The following is a 10,983-nucleotide window of genomic DNA, read 5'->3' as shown; positions in this document are numbered from 1 at the left end:
TGGTGTTCGACCCCAGAGGTGTTGGGGACCACAGGCCTGTGGTCATCCACAAACAATCCATCTCGCAGGTCGCCTCTTACAAGTATCTTGGGGTTTTCATTGACAACTCACTCACCTGGAGCACTCATGTAGATAGCCTATGTAGCAGATTACAACAACGACTACACTTCCTACGCCGCCTTAGAGTTCATGGTGTTGACCAAAAATGTATGCTACTCTTCTACCAGTCTGTCTTAGAGAGTCTCATCAGATACAGCATTACATCTTGGTTTGGTAACCTATCTGTACAACTAAGGTCCAAACTGGTCCGACTGATACAGACTGCATGGAAGATCATAGGGGTGAAAGACCACTCATCCCTGCAGTCTATTTTTGAACAGGCTACTCTCAGACAGGCTAATAGAATTCTCATGAATCCCTCCCATGTCCTACATGCAGAGTATGAACTGCTGCCCTCTGGGAGGAGGTTCAGAGTCCCCCGCTCTAGATTAAATAGATTTAAAAAATATTTTATTCCCGTTTCTGTTAAACTTTTAAACTGCACCAGATGAATGTAAACATATCTTGCTTATCGTTTTATTTCCACTCTTGTCTTAATCAGGGCTGCCTTCTGTTTGTGTTTTTATCATTCTGTATTGTCTGTTGCTCTTTGTTGGCTTCTGTGGGGTGTAAGCCCAATACAAATTTCCCAGTGATGGGACAATAAAGTGACTTTTGACTTTGACTTTGACTAAACATTCGGTCTTTTTGGCATTTGTCATTTGGCCGAATACCGAATGTGCTTTATTTGCTATTATTCGGCCGAAATACATCCAGTGGCCGAACCTTCAGTGCATCCCTAAGAGAGAGAGAGAGAGAGAGAGAGAGAGAGAGAGAGAGCCTCTCCTCACCAGTTGCCAGGTTCATTGTAACTGTGTAAGTCGCTGTGTCATTGTAAGTCGCTGTGCAGGAGATCTGAAGGCAGGTGGCCATTCTGTGAGGCGGTGGACAGTAGCAGGATCAGCAGTAGAGAGGATAACGATCTGTCGGCGAGGACTTGTGGAGCCGTTTGAACGGGAAAAAAGACTGTTACTGGTACTGTACAGTACGTCTGTCAGGGGAAAACACGTCAACAACAACTTGGTGGACGATAAAGAAACTCCTGCCTTCCTTTTCTTGTTTCCTAATGAAAGAATATCGGAATCGTATCTCTGCCTTGAGGCGTTTGTAGCCCTCACTCTTCTCTTCCGTTCAATTTACTTTGTATCCTGTGCATTTGGTCAATATACTTTGACCTGATTTGACAAAACTCTCTCTTGGCTTTGGTGTATGTGTGTGTGTGTGTGTGTGTGTGTGTGTGTGTGTGTGTGTGTGTGTGTGTCATGCTACTGGAATCTAGATATGATGTAGACAACCTACTGTTTGGAGCCTAACTCACACCATGGACAATAAATGGCAATGTACAATCTAGCCTTCCTGAACCCAAAGAAGAAACAGGGGAGGCTGGGAGAGGTAGAAATCGGAGGACAGGCTCATTACAACGCATGGAACGCAATGAGGAATCATATCAAACATGTCCCCCCCCCTCTCTCTCTCTTTCTCTCCCATCCCATCTCCTTCTCCCCTTCCCTCCCTCTCACACACTATCTCTCTCTCTCTCCCTCCCTCTCTCTCACACATATGTGACATGGTCTGGTCAATTGGTCCGCTAGTCAGCAGCTCGATTTAATGTTCTGACTTTTCTTTCGAAAAATGTAAAATACATTTCAGTGTTGTTGAAAATCAATGACACACTCACTAGTCAACTAACAAAGCTTGTTTTGTGAGCCTGCTAACAATGTTACGTAGTGTTATAGTTAACTAGGAAGCACTGGGGATTACTCACCGAATCAATTGCGTTGCAGTATTTTGGCTTAACTAGCGAGTTTGTGTCTGACTTTATTTCTGTGTTTCAAAATTCAAGTCTGAACATTTTTATTGGTTGCTGACTTGCAGCCCAAATGACCAGACCGGAGGACGGGCTCATGGAACGGATGAGGAATGGTATCCATTCTATCAGCCTGTCCTCCGATTTCTACCTCCACCAGCCTCCCCTGGTGGACCATGACTAAAAGACTTGTTTAGTTGACCCTCTCTAGACCACATATGGATTTAACAGCATGGTATGAATATGAATATCATCTAGCATATGAAACCAAGATATGGCCAGCCTTTAAACAAGCTATAATCCAGCTGCTCCAGACGATAGGAGACACGTCCAAGGGTCGAAATTAAAAGACTCTGGTTGCGCTGACATCTGGCTGCTCTCTCTCTACTGAGGCGTGACAGCTTCATAGCCACAGCGCCTGTCACAGGCAATAACACAAACAAACACACACACACACACACACACACACACACACAGACACACACTGAGTCTGCCACAGGCAATAACAGGACATAGTCCAAGTCTCATCACCCACACAACAGGAGAGTCAAGCAGCCCATCAGTGATTTTGTTAGGTGCATATATGATTGAGAATGAACTACTGACATACACACAGATAACTAACACTATACTGATACTATACTGGAAGTATTAGGAATACTGGGTAGGGCCTCCCTTTATTGGGAACACTATACTAATACCTGGTAGGGCCTCCCTTTATTAGGAACACTATACTAATACTGGGTAGGGCCTCCCTTTATTAGGAACACTATACTAATACTGGGTAGGGCTTCCCTTTATTAGGAACACTATACTAATACTGGGTAGGGCCTCCCTTTATTAGGAACAATATACTAATACTGGGTAGGGCTTCCCTTTATTAGGAACACTATACTAATACTTCTTTGTGGCATTGATTCCTCAAGATGTTGGAAACATTCCTTTTGAGATTCTGGTCCATGATGACATGACTGCGTCACGCAAGATGACTGGGAAGGCCACTGAAGAACACTGAACTCATTGTCATGTTCATGAAACCAGTTTGAGTTTCGCTTTGTGACATGGTGCATTATCATGCTGGAAGTAGCCATTAGGAGATGGGTCCATTGTGGCCATGAAGGGATGCACAGGGTCAGCAACAATACTGAAATAGGCTGTGGCATTCAAGCGATGATTGGTATTGGTATTAACGGGTCCAAAGTGTGCCAAGAAAACATTCCCCACACCATTACACCACCTCCACCAGGCTGAACTGGACAGTTGACAGGTGTAGTTCCAGTCTCTCTCTCTCTCTCCCTCCCTCCCTCCCTCTCTCTCCCTCTCTCTCGCTCCCTCTCTCTCTCTCTCCCTCCCTCTCTCTCTCTTTCTCTCTCTTTCTCTCTCTCTCTTTTCTCTCTGAGAACAACGGTGTATCTGGAACACTAGGCCAGGTAAGGTGAGCAATGAGTACAAGGCGCTGGGGGAAGCCGCGGACTTGTCTCCATGTTTCTGGTTATTGTAGCGTAACAAAGACAACATGCACTGTAGCAGAGGAACTGCAGCTACAGAGACAGCCACAGAACACACACGCACACATGCTGAACAAGCACATCTATGTAACTGACCAGAGCACCGAGAGGGAGGGATGGATGGGATGGAAACCCCCCCCCCCAGAGCCACAGAGCCGGAGCCAGGGTCCAACAGACTGAGAACCCCAGAGCGGAGAGGTTTGGGACACCCCTGAGCACAGAGGAAGGGCGAGACCAAATACCCCCGAGACCCGAGGAGAGCGGTACCCACGGACCACAGAGGTGGAGCTGGAGCCCGAGCCCGGCCCAGCGATCCCGGGCAACCCCCCGATCAACTGAACGCTGAGCGGCGTGTCCCTCCGGTGGAGTGACCCTTTGTTCTCCTTTTTTCTAAGTTGGACACTACGGCAGTGGCGTTTTTCAGAGTGGGCGGTGCCCCTCCTTTCAGTTAGGAATAAATAGGGCAAAATGGCTAAATGTGATCCATGCCTCATGTCGTCTCGAGCTTGTGTGTGTGCAATTCCCCACGGTCTCAGTGAGAGGGTTATCACAACACACAGACGCGCACACACACACACACACACACACACACACATTTGAACACACAAACAGGCACACGCACGAACCATCGCCAATTACATTATTATGTTCCTCAGATAACTCAGCATTTTAGCTGCACTTCTAACACATTTTAACATAAACACAGGTTGGTTTGGATATTGCAATGCAGCACCCTGGGGAGAGCCCTGTGGATCGTAACCTTGGTGGACCTCTACCCAAACCTCCACCCTCCACCCAGCTGGGCAGAGGAGGGAAGCAGGGGGTGGAGGTCTGTTAAGCTCTTTAAGGATAAACTTTTTCATAGAAAGGATTCAAGTTGATTTGGAGGGTAAACAGCATGATGGAGCACACTAAAGGTCTGTGTGTGTGTGGGTTAGCACGCGCGTGTGCGAGCAAGTGCATGTGTCTGTTTGTCTGTGTGTGTGTGTCTGTCTGTGAGTGTGTGTGTGTGTGTGTGTCTGTGTCTATCTGTATGTGTGTGTGTGTGTGTGTCTGTATGTGTGTGTCTCTGTCTGTGTGTGTGTGTGTGAGTCTGTCTGTATGTGTGTGTGTGTGTGTGTGTGTGTGTGTGTGTGTCTTCATATGTGTGTGCATTAGACTGTGGGCACCCTGCAGAAGAAACTGTTGAGTCTTTGTTCTCACCCAGGCTATTTTAGCCTCCCCGGAAGGAGTGGCTCACAGTGAGTACCAGTGCAGCTTCATCAGGCGTGAAGTCCTGGGTACACACACACACAACCACACACACACACACCCACACACACACACACACACACACACACACACACACACACACATCGCAGAGGAAGACGTGCGTCTACGGTTTTAACGATGATTCGCAAGGTAGCCGGGCCGGATGGAATCTCAGGCCGGGTGCTTAAGGCATGCGGAGGACAGCTGGCTGGTGTCTTCACTACCTCTCAACCTCTCCCTGGCCACAGACATAGTGGCCATAGAGCCCTCTTGCTTTAGGTCATCTGCCATAATCTCGGTACCAAAAAAGGGCACCCCTTGTAGTGAGCAAATGCTTTGAGAAGATCATCAAGGTCCTGATCTGCAGAATGCTGCCACCCTCCCTAGACCCCCACCAATTTGCCTACTGAGAAAACCTATCGACAGATATGCGCTGCACCCCTCTCAGCCCTCACCCACCTTGACAAGGGAAACTCCTACAGTATGTGAGGATGCTGTTTGTAGACTACAGTTCAGCACTCAACACCATAGTCCCCTCCAGACTCACAGCAAGCTCAGGGACCTATATCGACCCCAGCCTATGCAACTGGGTCTTGGACTTCCTGTCGGACAGTAAACAAGTGGTGAAAATGGGCACACACACACACACACACACAGACAAAAACACACAGATCAGAAGGAGTACGACATTCACCTCAGCACATTGTGGGATCCTGCAGAGGATGACAAATGCCAAACTCCGCCCCCATCGCATGGACTCTCACACATCACAGATCTGAGGACATTTAATAATAGCAGCAGCATCGATGTGGCCGTTGAACGCCACAGTGAGGTTTAAGGCTGGGTGTTAACTTGCCGTTGTTTACATGAACACATCCGTTTGACCTAATTGAAAGCTAAGTCAGCTGTGCCAACAGGAGCCAGGCGAAGGAGAAGAAGAGGGAGAGGGAGAAGGAGAAGAGGAGGGAGAGGGAGAAGGAGAAGGAGAAGAAGAAGAAGAGGGAGAAGGAGAAGAAGAGGGAGAGGGAGAAGGAGAAGGAGAAGAAGAGGGAGAAGGAGAAGGAGAAAGAGAAGAAGAGGGAGAAGGAGAAGGAGAAAGAGAAGAAGAGGGAGAAGAAGAGGGAGAAGGAGAAGGAGAAGAAGAGGGAGAAGGAGAAGAGGGAGAAGGAGAGGAAGAGGGAGAAGGAGAAGAAGAGGGAGAAGGAGAAGGAGAAAGAGAAGAAGAGGGAGAAGGAGAAGGAGAAAGAGAAGAAGAGGGAGAAGAAGAGGGAGAAGGAGAAGGAGAAGAAGAGGGAGAAGGAGAAGAGGGAGAAGGAGAGGAAGAGGGAGAAGGAGAAGAAGAGGGAGAAGGAGAAGGAGAAAGAGAAGAAGAGGGAGAAGGAGAAGGAGAAAGAGAAGAAGAGGGAGAAGGAGAAGAAGAGGGAGAGGGAGAAGAAGAGAGAGCAGGAGAGGGAGAAGGAGAAAGAGAAGAAGAGGGAGAAGGAGAAGAAGAGGGAGAAGGAGAGGGAGAAAGAGAAGAAGAGGGAGAAGGAGAAGAAGAGGGAGAAGGAGAAGGAGAGGGAGAAGCAGTGATTCTGTAAATGCTATGGTCTGGCAGAGGCTTAAATCCCCCCATAGAAACCCTGAAAAGGATGGAGAGAGAGAGAGAGAAAGAGATAGCAATAGAGAGAGAAAGTCAGGAGCCAGTTTTTGCTATTGACTCATTGCGCGCGCACACACACACACGTGCACACACGCACGCTCACACACACGCGCGTGCGCACACACACACACACACACACACACACACACAGACACATACACACACACACTCACACACAACCCCATCAAAAAGGCCTTTGAAGAACAGATGCAGAGCTCACAGGAATCAGAATGGGACCACAGAGACTACCTTCCTGTGTTCTTGTTAGGTCTCACACACTCCATCCTCATTGGCTACAGCAGCGTTACTCACGGTAACCACAGTCACAGGGACAGGATGCCATCGAGGCGTCTGACACGCTACGAGAACAGCCAATAGAAAACAAGGATTAAGCAGGGTGGGTGTTGTGTGTGTGTGGGAGCAATATTAACTCTGGTGGTGTCTTAAACCACATTATGTTACGATGGTTCAAACCGTGTCAGGCAAACGGTTAGACTCACACACATGTACACGCACGTACACAAACACACACACGTACACACACACACACACACGCACATAAGCATGCACCCCCCCCCCCCACACACACACACACGTATGCATGCACGCACCCCGCCACACACACACACAGAATATGCATTCGGTGTGTTCTATTATATTATGGCTGTCCTTAGCTGTGCATTATCTATGCTGATTATCTGTGTCTCTGTCATAATGTAGACAGCTAAAGGCTTCCTGGCCTTCATCAGCATTGAGGGAGAGGGGGAGACATGCTGTACTGTGCGTTACATAAATAGTCTCACCATAAGCAGCTCTTATCTTTGGAGACATGAAAAAAAAAGAAGTGAAATTGCTGCCAAAATATAAAAAACAACAGCCTGTGAAAGGATCCCCCCCACCCCCACCTCCCCCAGTCCTCACCACCAGTTCCTCTTACACACACACGCCCCCCCCCCCCCCCCCCCCCACACACACACACACAGGCATGCACCCCCCCCCCCCCCCCCCCCCCCCCACACACACACACACAAGCCCCTTCTCTGCAGTAGCAGCAGTGTAGGGTCTGGAGTTGTCCCAGTCACACAGAAGCTCTGATATTTCAGGACACCCCTCTGTCTGAATCAGCCCGCTGCCTCTTAGGGTAATAGATTGGTTAAACACCCCCTCCTCGCTGTGGCCCCCCCACTGCAGTGTGTGTGTGTGTTTGGGTGCGGGGGGGAGTATGTGTGTGTGTGTTTTGGGGGGTGTTGTCTGTATTACGTAGCATATGTATGTGAAGGGGTTGATTGTGAGTGTGTGCATGTGTGTGTGTTGAGTACAAGTGTGTGTGTGTGTGTGTGTGTGTGCGAGAGAGAGAGAGAGAGAGAGAGAGAGAGTGAGAGAGAGAGAGAGAGAGATTAGATCTGTGTGTGTGTGTGTGTGTGTGTCTGACTGTGTTTGTGGGCGAGGGTAGAGGGATAAGGACAGAGATAGGGAGGGAAAGGATGGTAAGGAAGAGAGGGAGGTAAGGAGGGACAGAGGGAGGGAGGGACAGAGGGAAGGAAGGGAGGGAGGAAGGAGTCCCCACTGATAACCTCAGGACGGACGCTGGAGGGAACAGTGTGGGCCGGAGTGGAGGGAGACTCTATTCATCTTCGTTTCTTTTTTCCATTTCATTTTCTCTCTATCTCTGTGTTTAATTAACTTTTCCTGTAATGCTCTACTGTATTGCATCAACTGTATGAAACGTGCTACATAAATATGTCCCCAGGGGGGTTAGTTAACATAGGGTTTTAGGACTGGCCAGACAGAGACTCAGGCAGACAGAGCAGAGAGCAGCACTGGGAGAGAAACAGACAAACAAGGCCATGAGACTCTAGGGTACTGTAAGCCTTTTCAATTCAGTGTGAAAAACACCTCTTGTAGAACTAGCATTATCTGGCAAAAGTGTCTGGTTGGACAGAAGGCAGAGAGAGGGAGAGAGACAGAGGAGAGAGAGAGAGAGAGAGAGAGAGAGAGAGAGAGAGAGAGAGAGAGAGAGAGAGAGAGAGAGAGAGAGAGAGAGAGAGGAAGAACATATTTCAAGGACAGGTGGGACAAACAGTATACCTTTCCAAGATTATGTGAGCCAGCAGACATGAAATGTGTGTGTGTGTGTGTGTGTGTGTGTGTGTGAGAACCCCTGCCCGGCGCTGTGGCTGAGGGAACAGTGTTGAAGGTCAGCTCAGTGCCAAAGAGAAGCACAGATCTGAGGTAATTAGCACACTAAGAGAGAGCCCAGCATCTGTGTCTCAGCCAGCCGCAGGAAACACATACGCACACGCACGCACACGCACACACACACACACACACACACACACACACACATACGCACACACACATACGCACACACAAAAACATTTCATTTATCCCCAAAGGGCAATTGTACCGGGCATTAAAAGTGATATTTGCATAGATACTCCCTCATTACCGTAATAGTCTCCAGCCAAGAGAAATCAGAGGGCATCTCGACAACCTATGATGACAATCAATGAAGGATCTCTGCTCTGGTGAGGAGAACAAAATAGGTATCTGTGAAATAGGCCGTGACTGGCTTCACAATTGCTTAATCAAATGTGCTTCTTCGGTTGCACACATCCACGTCCGCCACGCGTCAGACAGATGTACAAGGATCACTGGGGAGTTACAAATGAACCAAGTCATGAGTGTTTCCCATAGAGAGAATGTGTGTGTGTGTGTGTGTGTGTGTGTGTGTGTGTGTGTGTGTGTGTGTGTGTGTGTGTGTGTGCGTGCATGTGTGTGTGTGTTGCCCCTGACCTTCTGTCTGGATTATGAATTGGTTGAGAGATCCAGGGCATACATAGTGTACTGAACATCTGCATCCAAGGCTATAGGCTGCAAATAAACAACCACAACATCAACCACAACAAGGTTACTTTAGTGTTCCTAATTAGGTCAGACACACACACACAGCCTTAGAACATACTGTACTGTATCAAGTGTCAACAGATATTTAGATCAACAAGGCAACACTTTAAAAGACAGACATATCAACATAGCTGTATGTTCAGGTGAGGCAGGACACAACATTGAATCATACCCATCAGGCATTGGGTATCACCTATAAGTCTCTCAGGGGAAGCTGGTGGAGGTAGAAAACATGCTCATTGTAATACATGGAATGTTATGAGGAATGGGTTTGATAGTATTCCTCATTCCATTCTATGCATTACAATGACACTGTTTTGAATGTTTTATTTTTCGTCTGTCGGAAGCAGTCCATGTTCATGGTTCATGAATGAGTATGCAGAGACTTTAAATCAGGAAAACAACATTACATTGTACATTAACTAGCATTACGTAGCATTGTTTCCGCATGGTGGCTAGCCATATCAGGGCAATGCATTCATTAGCATGACATTCAACTCTACAGAGATACACTTGCTAATCTTCAAGTATTTTCACTCTGGATAGGCCTATGTCTTTCCAGTCAGGTTAGCATAGCCGCTAACATCTACAGCGATACACTGAGCTCAATGGGAGAAGCAGTGGATATTTCTAGTTAGCATCTTTAGCTCTTTGTAGGTGACGTGAAGTAAACACTGGGAGCAGACAGATGAGTGTTGTGCCGTCCTTTCATCTGTTGCCATCCTGCTTGGCTCTCTCAGCGCTGTGTCATTGCCAGGTGGTGGAACCAATCAAATACACAACAGCCGCAAAGGAAGGATGAACTAAACTCACTGCCTTGGTTGATACTGAACCGGAGATAAATGTTACATCATCCAGACTGGAGATTTAGCCTAGTGTTTGCTACACATTGCTGTGTAGAAGCATTACTGAAGGTACTGTGCAGTGTATTACCAAGTCTGACTAAAGACCAGGACAAAGACGACTTTATCACACCAGAGGAGGCTGATGGAGGAGGTGGTATCAAACATGTGTGTTTGATACCATTCCTCATTCTATGCCATGCATTACAATGAGCTCATCCTCTGATTTCTACCACCACCAGCCTCCCCTGTATCATAATGCCTGGTAGCTCCACTCCAGAGTTATATAAACATACAATGCAATTGTCATGGAACTTTTTCAAAATTCTATGTCAAACAAGAGATAGCCAATGCTGCATACATCTGGTGGTTCTGGCCCAGATTTCTCATACTGAACAATAGACTTGAGGAAATCACTGCGGCCATTTTGGCTAATCCTGCACTCCAGTGAGGCTGATACGGTAGTCTTGTGAGGTTATTTGAGATAAGCTGCCTGCTTGATAATATTATTTCCTAATTAATCCAGTTCTTCTGTCGCGACATCTGGACTCTGTAGGCTTTTAATAGAAAGCTGTAAAACGTTATTAGAACACTAACTCAAACATCGAAAGAGGCAGTTTTAAACACCCCCAGGAGGAGAATTAGCTGGATATTAAAGTGATGATAATTTAAAGAGGGAGAAACAATGATATGTCTTTATAAAATGGCAGTAATCTGTCAGGTTTTATTTGCGATTTCTACATTAATCCCCAAAACTAACAAAGAGTATAACTGTATCTCTGTACCTCACAAAGAACAATCACTGACACTTGTTTTATTTGGATGAACCCACCCATGAATATCAAATGATTGTCCATTGTAAATCAGTTCATAGAAATATTGCCCTTTCACAATAAGGTTTCCAGTCAGTCAAGTGTCTCCCATCTC

Source organism: Nansenia antarctica, assembly GCF_963989245.1.
Source record: "Nansenia antarctica genome assembly, chromosome: 1".
NCBI classification, from domain to species: Eukaryota; Metazoa; Chordata; class Actinopteri; order Argentiniformes; family Microstomatidae; genus Nansenia; species Nansenia antarctica.
Note: the sequence above shows the minus strand (reverse complement) of the source record.